This window comes from Bos taurus, chromosome 15 (assembly GCF_002263795.3).
Source record: "Bos taurus isolate L1 Dominette 01449 registration number 42190680 breed Hereford chromosome 15, ARS-UCD2.0, whole genome shotgun sequence".
In the NCBI taxonomy this organism is placed as follows: Eukaryota; Metazoa; Chordata; class Mammalia; order Artiodactyla; family Bovidae; genus Bos; species Bos taurus.
In genome coordinates this window covers 47,475,823-47,489,232 of record NC_037342.1, presented here as the reverse complement: position 1 = coordinate 47,489,232, position 13,410 = coordinate 47,475,823, and the positions used below count along the sequence as shown (strand labels likewise).

The following is a 13,410-nucleotide window of genomic DNA, read 5'->3' as shown; positions in this document are numbered from 1 at the left end:
AAGGGCTATATATATCAGCTAAGGGAAGAAAAATGAAGGGAAAGAGGAGCAAGGGAAAGAGAAAGGAGGAGGAGAGGGAAGAGAATGCAGGGGAGAAGATAGAAGGAAAGGGATACTTCTGTTGGCAATATAGTCAGGGTCTAATAATCCCTTCCTGAGAGCACCATTTTGGCCATGACATAGAAGAGTGTTGACTACTGCATTCCCAATGTCTCCAGAATCTCAACATTACTGGCATGGCCACCATACTTTCTAAATGTTTTCATCTCCTCACCCTGGGAAGGGCTCGTCTCATCATTAACCAATATCTCCATGAACAAAAACATCAAAGAATGTTGAGACAATTGAGGGATAGAAAATCAACATCAGTGATTGTCTGATGGAAAGAGATCATCTGCAGCCAGAAGCCACTTTATCCTATATCCAAATAGGGACTGGAATTTCCAGTTTGAAGGCTATTGTTATTTTCCTCTGGAAAATAAATTCTGTATTTTGCTCATCATTATCAAAATTCCTCTATTTTCAAAGTTGTCTTTCTGAGGAAGAACTAGGAAGTATACATGAGGTCGTTAATTTAATGAGGTCAAAGTCTCTGGATTTCTAATTTAGAAATACATTATTCACCTGACAGCATTCTTCTTCTGTGGATCTCAAATAAAACTGCTTCCCCACAGACTGGTGGGATCTGCAGGTCTATTCAAGATGGCCTTCAAAACTACATAGTCTGGAGAGACAATATAATCTGTTAAGCAAATTAAGAAACATAATGATAAATGTCGGAGAAGGCAATGACACCCCACTCCAGTACTCTTGCCTGGAAAATCCTATGGACGGAGGAGTCTGGTAGGCTGCAGTCCATGGGGTCGCTATGAGTCGGACACGACTGAGCGACTTCACTTTGACTTTTCACTTTCATGCATTGGAGAAGGAAATGGCAGCCCACTCCAGTGTTCTTGCCTTGAGAATCCCAGGGACGGGGGAGCCTGGTGGGCTGCCGTCTATGGGGTGGCACAGAGTCAGATACGACTGAAGAGACTTAGCAGCAGCAGCAATGATAAATGTTATTTTATAAGCACAGGATAAAAGAGGGGAAAAGTACTTATTTAGAGTCTTATTTCCATCTGAGAATGAAATCTACATTCACTTTAAATTTTTCACAAATTAATAATTAGAGGAGAGACAAAATAAAATATTAATTTACATTAATGTTACAGAAGTAATATAAATTAAATAGAATAAAGAGAAATTCAATTTTTACTCTGATCCCTCTCTAACCAACTAACAAGAAAACACATTTCTTCCTTTGATTCAATTTATGTGAACTCATTACATTTTATTTAATTTTGCCCAGTTTTCCCCTGCTACTTCCATTTTAAAATTATGCCAAAAAACCACCCCAAGTCCTAAAATAGAATCTTTTCCACTTTTAAGAATAAGACTTCTGTAATGAATTGTCAACATTCACTTTTTCCTCTTTCAAAACAAAGCCAGCTTAGGTATCTTCTTTCCTACCCATCACCTGGAATTACTTTAGTGACTTCACCATTGCCTTCCAGCTTCAATTGAATAGGTTATTCTCCATTCTCATCCAATATTACCTCTCAGAAATATTGAACATAATTCATTCATTCCTGATGCCTACAAATACATTTTTTTACTTCAGAAACATTACAAATTTATTGTTTTCTTCAACTTTCACAGTCACCAGTATACAGAGTAGCTTTGGATATCTTGGCCTTGCTCTTTTTTCTCATGGGTCTTTTTTTGTTTGTTTGTTTTTTAATGTGGACCATTTTAAAGTCTTCATTGAATGTGTTACACTATTTATTTATCTTTTTTTTTTTTTTTCTTGTCTCCAATGTATGTGGAATCATAGCTTCCTGATTAGGGATCGAATCTGCACCGCCTCCCCCACCCCCCTCCATGCTGGAAGGTAAAGTCTTAACCACTGGCTGTCAGGGAAGTCCCTCTTTGCCTTGCTTTTGATGTTAATAAGCTGAAGTCTGAAACTCCTTGTTAAGTATGATACAACTTGGGCTTTTCAGTACATAACTTTTATTTAATCAAAAGGTTTTCCTCTCTTTAAATTTGTTTTTATTATAAATTGACAGAAATTTATAAAATGATTTTCCATAATTTCTATAAATATTGGATAATTATATGATTTTGATCCTTTTTAAATACTGTAAAGAAATATTTAACTTTGCTAAATTAAATCAAAAGTATATCATTGGAATAAACATTCTTTGATTATTTATTTGGTTTTAGAGCACTGTTACTGGTTAACTTTTATTTATAAATTTTAATATAAATTTATGAAGAAACTACATCTATAACTTGTTTCTATTGATATATGTTACTTGTACAGTCTGCACTTTTGACCTTATAAGTGCCTTGCAAATAAATTGTATGTCTTTCCTATTTTAATATATCTGGTCATACTTTGTATAATTCAAGAATAAAGAAACTTGTTCTTCTTCAGTAAAGAGAAACAATATAGATCCACTGTCTTTGACAGCATACTTGCTTGTTAGGGGAATGCAGTGGATTGGAGAGATTTGAATAGGAGGTTGATTTCTTTAATAAGTTTTCCTTGCTTATGTTTTAATCCTTTTGCGTTATTTTTTGTTTTCAAATTCATTAGCATATAGTATTTGTAATGTAAACATTATTTTAGGTTGAGTGCATGCTACTCATTTCTAATAATCTTTGAAGGTCTGAATTTGGTTTAATTGTATCTCATTTCTAATTTCCCTTGATCGATTTTTTTACAAGAAATATATCTATTTGCATATTTTAAGTAATTTTTTGTTTTCCTTAATGTATATTTCATAGTTTTTCTTATTTTAATTGCATGAATTTCTGCTCTTGTTTATTTTCTTGTTTTGAATTTACTCACTTGCTCTTTGTCTGGACTTTTGAATCAAATATTTTCTTTATTATTGCTAATTTGTCTTCTCTTTTGATAGAAGTTATAAAGCTAAAAATAGAGAAAACTTCTTTGGATATATGCTTTAGACATATCATGATATTTTATCATGAAGTTCTTTAAATATTAGTAATTTTTATAAATTTTTTTCTCAAAAGTTAGTTAGTTGCATTATATTTTAGACTCTCCTCTAATTCTTCCTTTGTTATTAAGTTTCAGCTTTATTATAGTTAGATAATATATCTTATTGGGAAGGTTTTTTGAGGGATTCAGATGTTATTTGGAACCCAATATACATTTACCTGTAAATTACACATTTATGACACATCTTCCGATCTTGTTAATAGATGTATGTTTTCTCTTTGCTTGCTGTGGGATTTCATATCTGTTCACTGTTTATACTTGCTAATCATGTTATTCGTGGCTTTTTTTTATTTGAATCTTTCAAGTCTAAGTTCTAAATTCTGTAAAAAGTTTCTCCAATTACTATATCATTAAAATCATTATTTCTTTAAGCATTTTTAATTATATGTTTTTCTCTCCAACTAACATGTAGGGCTTCCCTGGTGACTCAGTTGGTAAAGAATCTGCCTGTAGTGCAGGAGGCCACTTGCAATGTAGGAGACCTGGGTTTAATTCCTGGATTGGGAAGATACCCTGAAGAAGAAAATGGCAATCCATTCCAGAATTCTTGCTTGGGAAATACCATGGATTGAGGAGCCTGGTGGGCTACAGTCCATGGCGTAGCAAGAGTCAGACATGTCTGACTCTTTTCTCGGACAAAGTGTGAGCAAAATGTAATGAGTGTTCTTCAGAGCAGAAAATGTTTCCTTCTTGTTCAGAGTAACTACTGGGTCAGTTTATGTAGGAATTTGGAATAGGCCTCAAAATAGGATTATGTTTGATTAATAGTGATTCTGATCTAGTCTTGGCATTGTCCTTTGCAGAGATAAGATGAATGGAAAATGATAAGCACATGAATTCCAAGTTCAGTTCTACCACATACTGAGTGACGTCAGGCTTTGCTGATTTGTGTATGTTTGTGTAGGGCTGGTTGGGGTAGGACTGAGGTGAATGATTGAACTCTTCTTGAAGACTATTCCTAGAGTTACCCAGAGAGAAACAAGCTACTCTGCAGCCTATCAGAGAGTTAGGGTACACTCTTTTTTCTCATTACTCAATGGAGATCAGACAATCTGAGTTATGTGCAACATGGTGCAAGAATGTCAAGTCTGTTTTCAGGTAGTTTCTCATTTACTTATACTGAGAGCTCACCAAGCCAATTACTTTTGAATGCTCTTCTTCCATTTAAAATTGGACCAGTTCTAGAGAGACAAATTGAGAGAGAATCCCTCTGCAATTTCTGTATATATAAAACTTAAAGTACATACACAAGGAGGAAGAGATGTCACATTCCACTTTTCCTTCAAAATTTTTTTCCAAAAGGCTTTCTATAAAGACAAAGCTATTCTAAAACATAGATATTTCAACACATTTGTGCTTGTTTTAATAAAAGTGCATCAAACTCAAATTAGGAAGTTAGCTAAACGGCAAGACATTAATACTTATCCCTAATTACCACATTCACCTGGATTTGACTATGTCAGTCTGACTTGGCATTTACAACTCCAGGGAATTGGCTTTCTTTCCATCACAGTAGGCCCCTTGAGTTTATCTCCATCTGTCTTAAAATCTAGAATCCATCTGCATTAGTTGTAAGCCAGTTGCTAGTATACTGAAATTCGACTATACCCAATACAAGTTGAGTACAATACTCTCTACTTAAGATGAGTCAAGTACAGTACCCCCACTGTAAGTACATTGTTGGGGCCAGAGCCAGTCTTTTCATCTTTTGCAGCAATTTGGGGTTGTCTTATAGAAGGATTCATTTGTGATGGGAGTAGCTGCATAATAATCCTTCAATGTCTCTATAGAAATTATGAAGTGCACTCTGTGTGAAATTAACCTAAATATTGAAATATGTTATTGACCTTGACATATCAAAATATTAGAATTTTCCATAATCACTATGTCCTGATATATAAAAAAATTATGGTAAAGTGTATTAATATCAATATTCTTTAGAGTCATATCTGGTGTTTTCTTAATTTTATTACTTTTTATCTGTAAAATATTTCATGAAATTTCCAAGCCCACATTTTAGCTGGCTGTATCTGAAGTCATCATGCTCCAATTCCACTGAGTTTCTGTGGATAATCATGCACTTGTTTTTCTTACCTTTTTGACTTCTAAGAAATATCATGGTATCAGACCTTGATGGGTACTGTCTTGACTGAGGAAACAGATATTTAGGATCCCATTGAAATTGACTATATAAATATTTAATTGTCATTCTGCCTTACAAGTATTTTAACTAAGGATTTGAATATAACTTAATTCTTCTCCCAACCCCTGTAGCTAGAAATGAATATTATTTTATAGATTAGAACAGAGGATCCTAGAGGCGTAATCAATTTTTCAGTTTCATAGGACCACATAGAGCTACATTTTCATCCAAAATATTTGAATTTTTGCTAAACCGAAAGAATAACATATTCAACTGTATAATTGAAAGGACATAATTTCTCCTACTCTCCAGGCAAGATGGAATATTAATATTTAGCACATATCAGTGGATAAATAAACATTATCCAGTTTAAGAATACCTTACACTGTTGTTCCAAACCATTTTTCATGTTTAAAAAGTTTTGTCCTAAAATTCTTTGGTATTTTCATCTAGGTCATTACATTTTCATCTAGGTCATTACATTTTCTTAGCTGTAAACTGGGAATGTGTGCGTATGTTCTTACAAATCCATTACTTTTATATCTCAATTATATTGAATAGGAATTGAGATAATGGGCACCCCATGGAATTCTCCAGGCCAGAATACTGGAGTGGGTAGTCTTCTCCAGGGGACCTTCCCAATCCAAGGGTCAAACCAAGGTCCCCTGCATTGCAGGTGGATTTCTTACCAGCTGAGCCACAAGGGAAGCCCAAGAGTACTTGGAGTGAGTTGCCTATCCATCTCCAGCAGATCTTCTTGACCCAGGAATTGAACCAGAATCTCTTGCATTGCAGGTGGATTCTTGACCAACTGAGTTATCAGGGAAGCCCTGTTCCTTAAATAGGTAATTTTTAAATTTCGCTGTATAATGCATATTATAAAAGTTCCCTTTTTGCCTGGTTTAAATTTATTTTGTAAGAATAAATAGATAAAATCAAACATCTCATTGGTATATCTTGCCACAATGATTTTTCGTTTAAAATTTAAAACACTTTTTAATACATTTTATATTTTAGAGCAATTTAGTTCACAGAAAAAATTAGCAAAAAGCAGTTTTTCAAAAAATTAAAAATAAGTTTACCATATAATCCAGCAATTCCACCTTTGAATATATATGCAAAATAATTGAAAACAAGGTCTTGAATACATATTTGTACACCCATGTTTATAGCAGCATTATTCACAATAGCTAAAGCATGGAAGAATCCCCTGTCCATCAATCAATAAGTGGATAATAGAAATGTGTTATACACACAAAATAAACACACACACACACGATGGAATGTTATTTATCTTTAAAAAGGGAGGGAATTCTGTAATGTGCTACAAAAAGGATAAAACTTGAGGACATAATGCCAGTAAGAAAAAGACAAATGCTCTGTGAGTCCACTCTGATATTTTGAAGGGTCAATATTAAAGATAAAAAATGTAATGGTAGTTTCTAGGGGATTTGAGGAGGATAGAATGTAGAGTCATTTTTTGATAGGTACAGAATTTCAGTTTTACAAGATGAGAAGAGTCAGGAGATGAATGATGGTAACGGTTATAGAAAGGAAATATATCTAATGACACTGAACTGTACCCTTAAAAATAGTTAAGATAGTAAATCTTTTTTTTTTTTTGCCTATTTGGGGGCTTCTCTGGTGGCTCAGATGGTAAAGATTCTGCCTGCGATGCAACCCTGGGTCTAGAAGATGCCCTGGAGAAGGGAATGTCTGTTCACTCCAGTTTTCTTGCCTGGGAAACCCATGGACAAAGGAGCTGCAGTCCCAGGGGTTGCAAAGGGTCGGACTCAAGAGTAGGACATGACTGATCAACTAACACTCTCACGTCTGTGTCTATTTTACCCCCTCCCCCAAAAAAATGAGTGGAAGACATAAAAATATCCAATATACCTTTTACACCCTACATATATTTTCCCTTAATTTTTTAATGTAATAAATTACAACTAATAAAATATTTTTGTTAGTTATAAAATAATTTTTTAAAATATTACAACTTTAAAATATTTTACAAACCCTAAATGTTCAATCTTGCGTCATAAAATGATTCATTTCATTGTATAGCATTATAAAATAATTTTTACCTGCCATGTCCCAATTTTTATCTTTGTTTTCAATTGAATACTTTCTTAGTATTTTATAATTCTCTTTAAATAAAATCTTTCATTCTTAGAGATTTGTTGTTAAATTTTTAAAAAAATTCCAGTAGTTTATTTTTATTCTGTTTTCTCTCTTTATATTTAAGTTTGTTGCTATTGTTTAGTCACCAAGTTGTATCTGATTCTTTTGTGACCCCATGGACTGTAGCCCGCCAGGGTCCTATGTCTATGGGATTTCCCAGGCAAGAATTTTGGAGTGAGTTGCCATATCGTTTTCAGGGAATCTTCCCGATCCAGGGATGAAACCCGCTTCTCCTGTATTGGTAGGCAATTCTTTACCACAGAGCCACCAAGGAAGCCCATACTGAAGTTAGTTATTTGAATTCCTGTATGAAGTAATTATTCTAAAGCATAAACATTTTTGTTTGTAATATACTCTTTTAGGTTATAGATGTATTAGATATCAGTTTAACTATATCTCTCAAGTTTTGTTTCTCATCGTTTTACTATTCATTACATTTTGTGATTTTCATTATTATTTACACTTGATCCATTTATTATTTCATATTGTTACCTAATATTTTCATGTATATGCATTTATAATATTTTGTCTCTTTTATGGTATCAATGTTTTTTTTAAAGTTTTGATTTGTGATCTTTATTATGTTAATTCTTTTTTTTTCAAATCAGATGGTTTTTTCATATTTTTATTGAAGTATAGTTGATTTACAATGTCTGTTAGCTTCAGGTGTACAGCAAACTGAATCAGTTACACATATATATAAAAGTGTTGGCGCACAGTGGCGTCTGACTCTTTGCGACCCCACGGATTGGGGCCTACCAGGCTCCTCTGTGCATGGAATTTTACAGGCAAGAATACTGGAGTAGTTTGCCATTTCCTCCTCCAGGGGATCTTCCCAACCCAGGTATCAAAACTACATCTTTCCTGAGTCTCCTGCATTGGCAGGTGGGTTCTTTACCATTAGCCCCACATGGGACAATACTAGATATATATATACATTCCTTTTCAGATTTTTTTCCCATATAGGTTATTAGAGATTATTGAGTAGAGTTCTCTGTGCTATAAGTAGGTACTTGTTAGTTGTCTGTTTTATATATAGTGCAGTACTGTGCTTAGTCGTTCAGTCATGTCCAACTCTGCGACGCTATGGACTGTAGCCCACCAGGCTCCCAAGTCTGTGCGGAATCTCCAGGCAAGAATACTGGAGTGGGTTACCGTGTCCCCTTCCAGGGGATCTTCGAAACCCAGGGATCAAACCCAGGTCTCCCACATTGCAGGAGGATTCTTTACCATCTAGCCACCAGGGAAGCCCCAAAATACTGGAGTGGGTATATCCTTTCTCCGGGATATCTTCCTGACCCAAGAATTGAACCAGGGTCTCCTGCATTGCAGGCAGATTCTTTACCAGCTGAGCCACCAGGGAAGCCCTTTTATATATGATAATGTGTGTATTTTAATTCCAATCTCTCCATTTATCCCTTCCCCCCAACATTCCCCTATAAAGCTTGATTTCAAGATCTTTGAGTCTGTCTCTGTCTCGTGAATATATAATTCATTCTTTTTTACTTCTCACTTATAATTAGAACATGGCTTACTTTTATGTTTAAAATGCTCTGTAATCTCATATTTTTTATATAGGTTTATACATAAAATTTTTGGTACAAAATTGCTGTTAGTGCCGTCAAATCTATGTCATTACCAATTTAGGATTACCCATTCATTTTAAGAAATAGTAATATTTTTAAATTTCTTACCATAATTTTGACTTTTTAATTCTCTACTTGTATTTCTTTCAGGTTAAAGCTATGTGTTTAGATTCAGGCAAGGCACAAATATTATATTGTTTTGTTGAGCCATGCCTCTCATCATTGTGTAATTATCATTTTAACTGAATTATTTTCTCTAAAATATCCAATGTTGATATCACTAGTTTTATTTAAGTAAGAATATTTTTTCATTCTATATATTTGTTTTCAAACTTTGTATTTTAAGTGATTTTTAAAATAAATACTATATAACTTTTTAAAATTTAATCTCAGAAAGCCTATTTTAATCAACAAGCATGCTGCTGTGCTGCTGCTAAGTCGCTTCAGTCGTGTCCGACTCTGTGCGACCCCATAGATGGCAGCCCACCAGGCTCCACCGTCCCTGGGATTCTCCAGGCAAGAACGCTGGAGTGGGTTGCCATTTCCTTCTCCAAATCAATAAGCATACTCCATAGCAATTATTGTGTTTAGAGATATGTGTGAGTTGTCTTTTTCATGTTTTTTTCTAATATTCATGGTTTTATTTTTTACTTCATTTGGCTTTGATAAAATAGTCATTATTTCTTCTAACCCTTTTGTTTGACATGATTATTTCTGCTCCACCCACCCTACTATTGTTCCTTTACATATTTAACATATTCATCTGTCAATGGCTCTAACCTCCTCATCAATAATACAAAAAACCATGGACATGTAAACTGTATAACCCTCCTTCAATATTTATTAACATAACTAATATACACTGAGTGCCTGTTCAGTGCCAGTCTCTCAGAATAAACCAGTAATATAAATGGCAAATACATCATGCCTTGGTTTCTTCAGGAGATATGTATACTAACTTAATGATCTAGGCTTTAATACACATCTTTTTTTCCTTCTTTAGACAATAAAAACAGGCTTTCTAATTGCTCATTTTAATAAAGTGAAAGCTAGTCCATTGCTCTAAATTGATGAAGCAATCTCACTATTAAGAACCCATATATCATGCTTAAGATCATTTTCCTTTTCAGATTTGGGTGTTAAAATGACAGATCAAAGTCACTGTAACATTTGCCTATAGAGTATCTCTCTAGATTACTATGGGATCTTGACAGTTTTAGAAAGATGTATTAAATGTATCCCTTCATTTCAAACTCAAATACTTTTAATTTGCTGTTTAGAATATTTAGTAAAATACTGTTTGTTGTATTTCATTAAGAATTAAAAATTTATAGTTCCATCTTCTTCATTAATTTCCAGAGTCTGTTATGTTTTGAATAGAACAGAATGCCATTATCTGGGTTAAGCTAAATATACCCACAAAGTTTACATCAACACTGTTCCTCTGTTTAAACTGTTACTTTCAATAAAATTTTTAAAATATCCTATATTTATATCTTTAATATATGAAATTCCTAAAAGAAAGTGAATAATAATTAACATATCTGGTATAAATACATAGTAACAGTATTGTTTCCATTTTAAAATAAAACACTAATTAAATATCATATGTAGGAAGGGTATTAGATATAGAGTTACTTGATTTTAGCAGAACTTCTGGAAAAATATTTACCTCAAACTCACCAGTTTGGTTAGTTTCTTTTATTTGTTTTTATGTCTGCTTTAATAGTTATAATGTGAATGTCTACAGTACTCTAAGAAGCAAATAGATGTTGGAATAGGGAAAAATTACTCAAAAGAAGAGACAACTGGGTTTAAACATACTGAGATTTCCAAGCCATTTTTCTTCATAGTTGCTTGGTTTTACACAGATTGTTAACATTTTAGACATCATTTTCCTTGCTATAAAACAGATACGCTATGTGAACCCATATATTTTAATTCAAAGTAATGACATTTCTGAGTACTTTATTTTTTTTTTCAGAGTAAAAAATCATTTTATTTATTTATTTTATTTTTATTTTTTATATAAATTTATTTATTTTCATTGGAGGTTAATTACTTTACAATATTGTATTGGTTTTGCCATACATCAACATGAATCTGCCAAAGGTATACATGTGTTCCCCATCCTGAACCCCCCTCCCACTTCCCTCACCGTATCATCCCTCAGGGTCATCCCAGTGCACCAGCCCCAAGCATCCAGTATCATGCATCGAACCTGGACTGGCGATTTGTTTCTTATATGATATTATAGATGTTTCAATGCCATTCTCCCAAATCATCCCACCCTCTCCCTATCCCACAGATTCCAAAAGACTGTTCTATACATCTGTTTCTCCTTTGCTGTCTCGCATACAGGGTTATCATTACCATCTTTCTAAATTCCATATATATGCGTTAGTATACTGTATTGGTATTTATCTTTCTGACTTACCTCAGTCTGTATAATAGGCTCCAGTTTCACCCACCTCATTAGAACTGATTCAAATGTATTCATCCTCAAATCCTTGAAAAGTAGGGTTTTTTTTTAAAATTTATTAAATATAGCCTAATATTTTATCTAAAATGACTACATGCATAAAATCCACTACTCTGAAGCTATGTATTTGGTCTCTAAAGAAGACAACCCATTAGCAAAGTCAGTCAAGAAACAGGCTAATTTCAGAGGACTTTCATCTTGTCCAACTTCCATGACTTACTGAAGATCATGACAAGGTCCTGATTTCCTTTAATGTTCTGTTCCTCTGCTATGAGAGGTGGAAAAACATGACTTGCCTTTGTATCGGTTTTCTGATCATTAGCCAAATTGACAATAAAGAATGTGTTACCACAGTTCCTATTTGTCCAAGAAATGTTAGTGCAACAATGAGAATAATAAAGATAATGAATTCTCCTTTGATGTTCTTTGATATTATGGTATCTTTGATATTATGAACCTGGATAATGCCTTTTCAAATATTGTCAGTCAGAGAAATTATTAAGAAAATAACTCTCTACTTTTTCACTTAGTGAAGTCCCAGGATCTCAGCAACTCCAACAGCTCAGAGTTCCAGGTCTCTGAGTTCATTCTTTTGGGATTCCCAGGCATTCACAGCTGGCAACACTGGCTATCCCTGCCCCTGGCTCTGCTCTACCTCTTAGCTCTCAGTGCCAACATCCTTATCTTGATCATTATCAATAAGGAGGCAACATTGCACCAGCCCATGTATTATTTCCTGGGCATCCTGGCTGTAGTAGACATGGGTCTGCCTACTACCATCATGCCCAAGATTTTGGCAATCTTGTGGTTTAATTCAAAAGCCATCAGTTTCCCTCAGTGCTTTATACAGATGTATGCTATACACTGTTTTGTGGCCATGGAATCAGGCATCTTTGTTTGCATGGCTATAGATAGATATGTAGCCATTTGTCGACCTCTACGCTATCCATCGATAATTACTGGCTCCTTTGTGGTCAAAGCAACTGTGTTCATGGCGCTCAGGAATAGCCTGACTACTATCCCAATTCCTGTGTTTGCAGCTCAGAGACAGTACTGCTCAAAGAACCAGATTGAGCACTGTCTTTGCTCAAATCTTGGAGTCACTAGCCTATCTTGTGATGATGACAAGACAGTCAAGAGTATCTACCAGCTACTTCTGGCATGGACACTCATGGGAAGTGATTTGGGTTTGATTATTTTATCATATGCCTTGATACTTCAATCTGTATTGAAGTTGAACTCAGCAGAAGCTGCATCCAAGGCCTTAAGTACCTGCACTTCCCACCTCATCCTAATTCTTTTCTTCTACACAGTCATTATTGTCATTTCTATCACCCACAGTGCAGCAATGACAGTTCCCCTCATCCCAGTTCTACTCAATGTACTCCATAATGTTATTCCTCCTGCCCTCAATCCCATGGTCTATGCACTCAAGAACAAGGAGCTCAGACAGGGCTTATATAACCTTCTTAAACTGGACTTCAAAGGCAACTAACTTGGAGAGGATGCGCATCTTTCAAATTTTCCTACATCTGTGTTCATTACATTCTCAAGGACTGCAGATGACAGAAGTTCTAAAGAATACAAACCATTTTTAATTAATATAAGGAATCACACACAATTAATGAAATTTCAAAAAGGGGGTGAAACTAATACTTTATCATGTTTATCAAGAAAGACCTTCATCCAAAAGAAAAAAAAAAATGAACAATAGCACAATTATGGAGACTGAATCAAGGAAGCCAGGGTGAGACAAATGGAATATACATTTCATTTTTGTATCTCGCTGCCCTGGCTAGAAATTCTGGACAATGTTGTACAGCGATGGTTAGAGTAGATATCTGACCATGTTTTTTTTTTTTTAATTAGAGTGTCTAACCCATGGACAGGGAGGCCTGGCGTGCTGCGATTCATGGGGTCACAAAGAGTCAGACACGACTGA

General features: G+C 34.5%; 1 pseudogene; it reads left to right on the top strand.

Annotated features, from left to right (window-relative positions):
* Window positions 12,013-12,960, top strand: OR56B2P (olfactory receptor family 56 subfamily B member 2, pseudogene; annotated as a pseudogene).